This window comes from Anguilla rostrata, chromosome 8 (assembly GCF_018555375.3).
Source record: "Anguilla rostrata isolate EN2019 chromosome 8, ASM1855537v3, whole genome shotgun sequence".
In the NCBI taxonomy this organism is placed as follows: Eukaryota; Metazoa; Chordata; class Actinopteri; order Anguilliformes; family Anguillidae; genus Anguilla; species Anguilla rostrata.
Window position 1 is genome coordinate 27,174,539 of NC_057940.1, and position 6,575 is coordinate 27,181,113.

Here is a 6,575-nt window from a genome sequence, read left to right on the forward strand (position 1 = left end):
TTGGTAGTGAGTCGGTGAGTTTATTTTTCATTGATCTCATCAAAGTGATTGTTAATAGCCTCCATTTTTCTAAATGGCCAAAATGGTGGGTAAATATTGACTATGTAAATATTGTTATCTGCAAAACCAGTTTGGAAGCTGAAGTGTTGAGCACTTTCAACTCATTTGTGTACAGAAAGCTCTGCTATGAGCATCTCCTAAGAGAAATTCAATGGAAAGAACGGTAACCATCAATTCCATGATTTCTGTGTTAGAGGCAAGCCGAGGTCCGAATCCGAACTTCCTGCGTCCAATCCCATTCTGTGGTTTGAAAAGTCTGATCTTTGATACACACAAAGATTCCAATGCATGGTTAAGTCTGAACAAGGCACTGCTGAACTGTGAATCTGTTCACATGCCACATTGCCAAAAATAATTTGAAGAAAAACCTCACACTTAAAAATGTGAAATAATATATCTAGAGCTTCCGAAGAGATCTGATCTGTGAATAACCTTCCAGCCATCTTGTATCAGCAGTTAGAATGAAGGAGTACAGTCATGTTTTACCCTCCAGCAATTCTGGAAGCTTAAGAGGCATCTTTGCAGTCAAGCCCTCTCTGAGTTCCCATTCCCAGTTATTCACTGAGCTGAATTGTTGTGACCGGTGAACTATTTGGAGCTTTTGTTTCAGTTCACAACAATGAATAGCTAATGCCCTCCTGTGGTCAAAGAAGGAGAAGGGTAATGTTGGTATAAAAGCTTAGTTCTTACATGTACATTTGTCTCACATTGCTGATAACTTGTTAATGCATCATATACCCATTACACACAAAATCCAATCACTGATATTGCAATCATTCTTTTATTTGCACATTTGACTTTTCTTTATAGTTTGCAAAACGTTAAAAAAAAAAGTATTAATCGTATATAACTTTAATAAAACCATCTTACGATTCAATGGCTGTAAGATCATTTTATTGAATGAACTGTACATTGAATGAACTGTTATTGCTCTGCCTCATGAATTAGTGCTAAGAGAAAGATAATGGTGATCAAGAGACAACATTATTTTAACAGAAAGTCCTGTTGGTTTTTTTTTTTTTTTGTCTTATCGTTACTCTATCACCCTATGTGATGTAGCATCTTAACAAAAATCAGACTTGATGGTCTGGCAATGTAATGTTCTGGCTGTATTCTCAGTACTGGAATTCTGAATGTCAGATTATATGGTAATGCTTTTTCCCCCCTCAGAGCAAATAATCAGGACAGGGAACGTACACCGTAAAATGAGAGTAAAGAGTAGGTTTTATGTGCTGTAAAATTCTGCTTTTTTATTGTTTCACATTTGAGAATAAGCTAGTTATAATGGTTTAGGAGTTGATTAGGAGTCATACTGAGCTCTCCTAATAGGTTGATCCGGCCGATGGGCCAGGAAGAAGAACAGCAATGTCAAGTATGTACTTTCTAAGATGGAACAAATGGTTCTGTATCATTAAGCTATGACTGCTGAAATGTTTTAGTCTTGATATGTAATGTAATTCTATTTTGCCACAAAGAATAACTATTCATGTGCACAAATATTTACAGTATTAGTCCTTTTCTCTGAATTCTTTATGTTTTAGTCCCAAGATATTTATTTGCTTGAACCACAGTGTGCTTTTATGGGGAGCCAGCAGAGGGTGCCAATGTGTCATGAGTCCCTTCCATCTTCCAGTATTTGAAGCAAAGGTCAATGAAGATGTGCAAATAGGTAATGACTCTCCTTTTAAGATAACTGAGTGAAAACCATACTGCTTAATTCATTGCGTGCAACAAACAAAATGTTTCCTTGCTTATCATCATTTCATACTGGAGTCCACGGAAACAGGCCTACTTTCTGATTGTTATGCAGCGGTTGTGCAATGGTCATAGCAATGTTGCCTGGTTGGCTAAGAGAGATATTAACCTTGTACGACATATTTGACATTTTATTCCACTCTTCTTATCTCAGGATGACAGTATTGACAGTATAGCGGAGATGACTGCATTTCCCATAGTTCCACTGAAGAGACTGTATAGGTCCCTTCGCTCGCTAAAGGCACATTTGGGTTGCCAGGTGAGGGCGTGTCTCTTGTGTCTTGTCATTCTGTGGTGATTTTGCGAGCGAGCCGGGTTGAGCTCCCCAGCGGGGGCCTTGCGGGGGGGGACTTTGAGGGGGGGTTCTGTTGAGGTGTCGGGGGAGGGGCGGGGCGCAGCAGAGGGCCCGATGACAGTGCCCAGCGGGGCAGCGACAGGCGTCTCTTTGCTTGCTGGGTCACCCTGGCTGGACTCTGCCCATGCTGTTATCACACATCAGGCTTAAGAAAATAAAGATGAGTGAAATAATGAAATGGTTGTGTGGAGCACCAAACGCATAATTAAAAGCTAGATGGGCGGGGCTAGTTGGTATGCATGAATACGTCACGCTTTGTTTTCTTTTTATTTTGATGTAACCACATTTGAAATTGGCTTGTTTTTTTTTTTGTTTTTTTTGTTCTTTGTCTTTTTTTCTAAACTCTTTAACACACATTGATACCTAGTATAGAAAAGAAAAAATATCTCCACTTGCAAACTGCCAGCCTCTCTTTCATAAGTCTATCCTGTGTTGGGCGTTATGTGCAAAGTCTTACATTTTTGTTTTTTAGTGGTGAAGTCACGATACAGTATTTGGTGTGTAAAATGTGCTATCACACTATAATGACAACCGATTCATTTTTCAAATATTTAGCTGCGTTATGAACTGAGATTGCAAGATAATGAATAATTTCCCAGAATACCTTGCTGCCCGGCATGAACATCAGCCTCCCGAAAAAAAGCAATAGGATCCAGCATCTGTGTTTTCTGTGTTCTATGTGTGGCCTTGTGTCTAGTGCCATATTATCTTTGTGTCAAGGCATCTGGTTTCAAAGTGTGTGTGTGTGTGTGTGTATGTAGGGAGGAGGAGGAAGGGGGGGCTATTTGCAGTCCTGGAATGTCCTCCACTAGAGAGGCGATCGCTGGAACTGCGTTCTCTCCCAACGGATGGACCCCGGTCCCCCCTACCAGGGTGTCTTCGCTGAACTGTCGGTGACACCCAGAGCTGGGGTAATAGGGGTGGGGGGGGGGGCAAAGAGAAACGGGTTGGGGGGCAAATGCACGGGTGTTTAATTGTCTGAACAGAGCCAGGAGGACAACACAAATGGCGGAGGGGTGAAGAGGTTAGGAACATAATTCGGGAAGCGCGCAGATAAATCAGGAGTGTCCAGCGGCTCTACGGGTAGGGCCTGGTCCAGCCACCTGATGTTTCCTCTCCAAACACAAGTGTCCCCTTCCCCCGGAACCTGGCACCCCCCGGCCCTGAGAATGCGAGCAGGCTTCTCTGCACCGGAGGGCCGGGGCGTAGGGAGGCCATTCACACCTTGTTAAGTTTTACAGCGGGCGCATTTGTCAGTCCCACTCTTCTATTGCCCCTTTGACTGGCTGTGACCCCCTTTGATGTAAATTTCTCCTTGTAGAGCACGGGGACGAAAGGAACCCAGGAAAACTGGGGTTACCCGGATATCTGCGCGCCCGTGAGAGGGATGTGTTAAAAAGGCAGGCGGAAATGATTGCAGATATGTCCTATGTGATGCCCATGTAGTGACGTAGCACGAACCCGCTGCTTGGGTCATTCCGCAGTTATTCTTGACCGAAGAATGATCAACAACAGCATATGAATTCAGAAATGTTAAGTAATGATGCTTAATATGTAGCTACTGCAAAGATTGCAAACTTGCCATTTAAAAATTTGTTAAATATGCTGGCTGTCTTGTTAAAACATTATATTAAGAAGTGCAGTTATATGTTTAGCAGCCAATATGGATCTGGCATCTCCATAGCCAGGTTTAGCAAGTTTTTTCATGAGAGACTTAGTGTGATGAAATGGCATTGTGTTGAGAATATATTCTGATTCTCTTTGGACGTGATGTCAGTCCTGGCTTGCATGGATTCCTTCACTTTTGTTCTCAAATTCTTTCCCCTTTACCTGTACATGAGAGGCTTTTCTAAATTGCATGAAGGAATGTAAAGTCAGGCGATTAAAGGAGCAGAAAGCAGGTGAGATTTCAGAGTAAAGGGGTACTTAGGACGTGAAGCCTGACTTCGCCCGGGACTGGAAGAAAGCAAAAGCGCTCGGCGTGTCCATAGGCGAAAGAATGAGCTGGGGAGGAGTGGGCCCGACCTGCCTTTCAGAGCGGCCCGTTCCCCTGACAGGCGCTCTCCCCGCCTGTTAAAAGTCGAGCCGTCCAAGTCAAATTGGCTGCGGTGAAAAGCCGGCGGCCCCATTGAGGTGACGCGAGCGGAGCGTTCCGAGGTGCTCCCAGCCGAGCGGCCGGATCGGGTTTCCCCCGGACGCTCCGCTCCCCCGGAATGGAAGAAACTGAATTCCTATCTCGTAAGCAAAAAAAAAAAACACTATAATTTAGGTAATTGCTTTTTCTTTTCTTGTCACATGGACTAGGAGGTGGGGTGGGGGTTGGGGGGGCGGGGGGCGAGAATGGAGGGGTGGGGAGAAGGACATACCTGAAACAGTGTTGTACTACCTTTCAATGTGAAAGACTTTTCTTGTTGGGTTCTGAATGTGGGATTAAGTCCTTTTGAGCACACCTACATTGTAGCACCTGAATGTGAAATAAAGGCGGCCATTGTCTGGGCATTGCTCACCCACAGGGTCTGCATAGTGGCCGGGCTTCTCGGCCACCTCACACACACTGCCTCAGCCCCAACCGGCAATTAGCCCCCCAAATCAAACTCGGGCGGTCGGGACTAATTGTTTCTAACAGGTCTTTGTAAAAGACCATGCTGTTTTCCATTGAGGTCAGCCCCCTGTCTCCCTGTGTGTCAGATAGAGGAGGGAAACCGTTCCACCCGGGAGATAAACCGGTTTTTCTTTTTTTAATGCCTCAAACTTAGACTTAATTTTCACCTTCCTTTCACGGTTCAGGTGCCGTTGTGTATTCAAGCGGTTAGTGTCTGCGGTGGGTGGGTTGGGAGAAAGATACAGTACCTCACAGGATGGTATTCAGTCCCCCCCCCATCCCCATTAGGGGAGTTTTGACTCAAAGGGTGTGTATTTGTACATTTAAACAAATCGTTTGTGTTCCTCCTTTGTTCCCTGCTGCGCAATTCAAAAGAGTGACTCTGTGTGTTGTTGAAAGTAATTAAAATGTGGCACATGCGTTCGCCTGTAACCCTTAAAAACTTCAGAAGAACAATGAGAAGGTGTATACCTTCCAAATAAATGAGCTGTAGTCTATAAACCACGGTTCAATCAGACCACACTAAATTGTTCTTCCAGATCATGTGACTAAATAATGTACCTATACTGCTAGGCATGTAGGTCTAATCACCAACGTATCAATAAAGACCTGTCCTAATTCAATACATGGTCAGGATGTGCCATTACAATGTTGTCCTAATAAAAACAGAATCACCGGGTTTAATTACATTCAGTATAATCTTTCTGGGAAAAAGTTTCCATTTACATCGAAATGTTTTTAATGATAATTATTTACTCGGGTAAATAAAATGTTTCCCTGTTTGCTGTTGGTGTTGGTACTTTATGAATGTATGCACATATTCATATTTTGGCCCTCCCAGTGTTCACTTCTTGCCGAATCGCACGCGGTGCTGACGGCAGCTTTGAGGTCGATTTGACCCGTGTTGTAAGTCACCTGGCCTTACGGTTTAAACCGAATGCCCGGGGCCTTCGGTCGCTGGCGGTGGAGACCCCGGCCGGCTCGGTCGGCTACCGGAGCGAGCTTCGCCTGAGAAAGTGCCCTTCAGTGTGGCTTCTGTTTTAATTAGAGTGTGACAGGGTACACTGTGAGCTACGGGGGGCCCGGTGATGGACAGCCAGAGTTTCCCCCTGCTGTGGACCCCTCTGTCTGCCTCTCAATCTGACAGCCCCAGAGAGAGAGAGGGAGGGAGGGAGGGAGGGGGGAATGAGAGGAGGGAGGGAGAGAGGGAGGGAGACATTCTCTCTGGAATGTTGGGAGCTCTCAGAACTGACATGTAACCATAGACATTCTCGAATCTTGTGTCTTTATCTCTTTGCCTGCTGACTAGTGCAGCATCTGTTGATCACCTTCTCACCCCCCCGGTACCTCAGAGGAGAGTGTCTCGCGGGTTTGTTGTTTTGACCAGAGGACAAGTGTGTCATGCCTATAAACCCGCCTAAACCTCTGCCAGGCCCTTCTGTTTCTTTTATTTTCCTTTCATTTCCGATATTCCCTCTCTTTCCTCTGATAGCCTGGCAGAGGACAGTGGGAAATGACAGTTTCTCGCTCCTCGTTTTCAGTCGGCCACCATTTTCTGATGAGGCCGGCGACGCGGCATGGTAACGCGTGGATCTCAACATGGCCGCCGGCCTCCTCTCCTGTTCAGCGTGCGCTAAGCGCGGTGGGAGAGGGAGGTTAATTGTGTAATTGTTTCGATGCGAGCGGACCTGAGCTCCGAGGTCTGGGAGGCAGTTCCGGTGGGCTCGGCTCTGAGTCTGGGACCTCTCTCACTCAGCAGCTCTCGGGATGAATTTCAAAGCCTCCGCTCCACTACAGATCCTC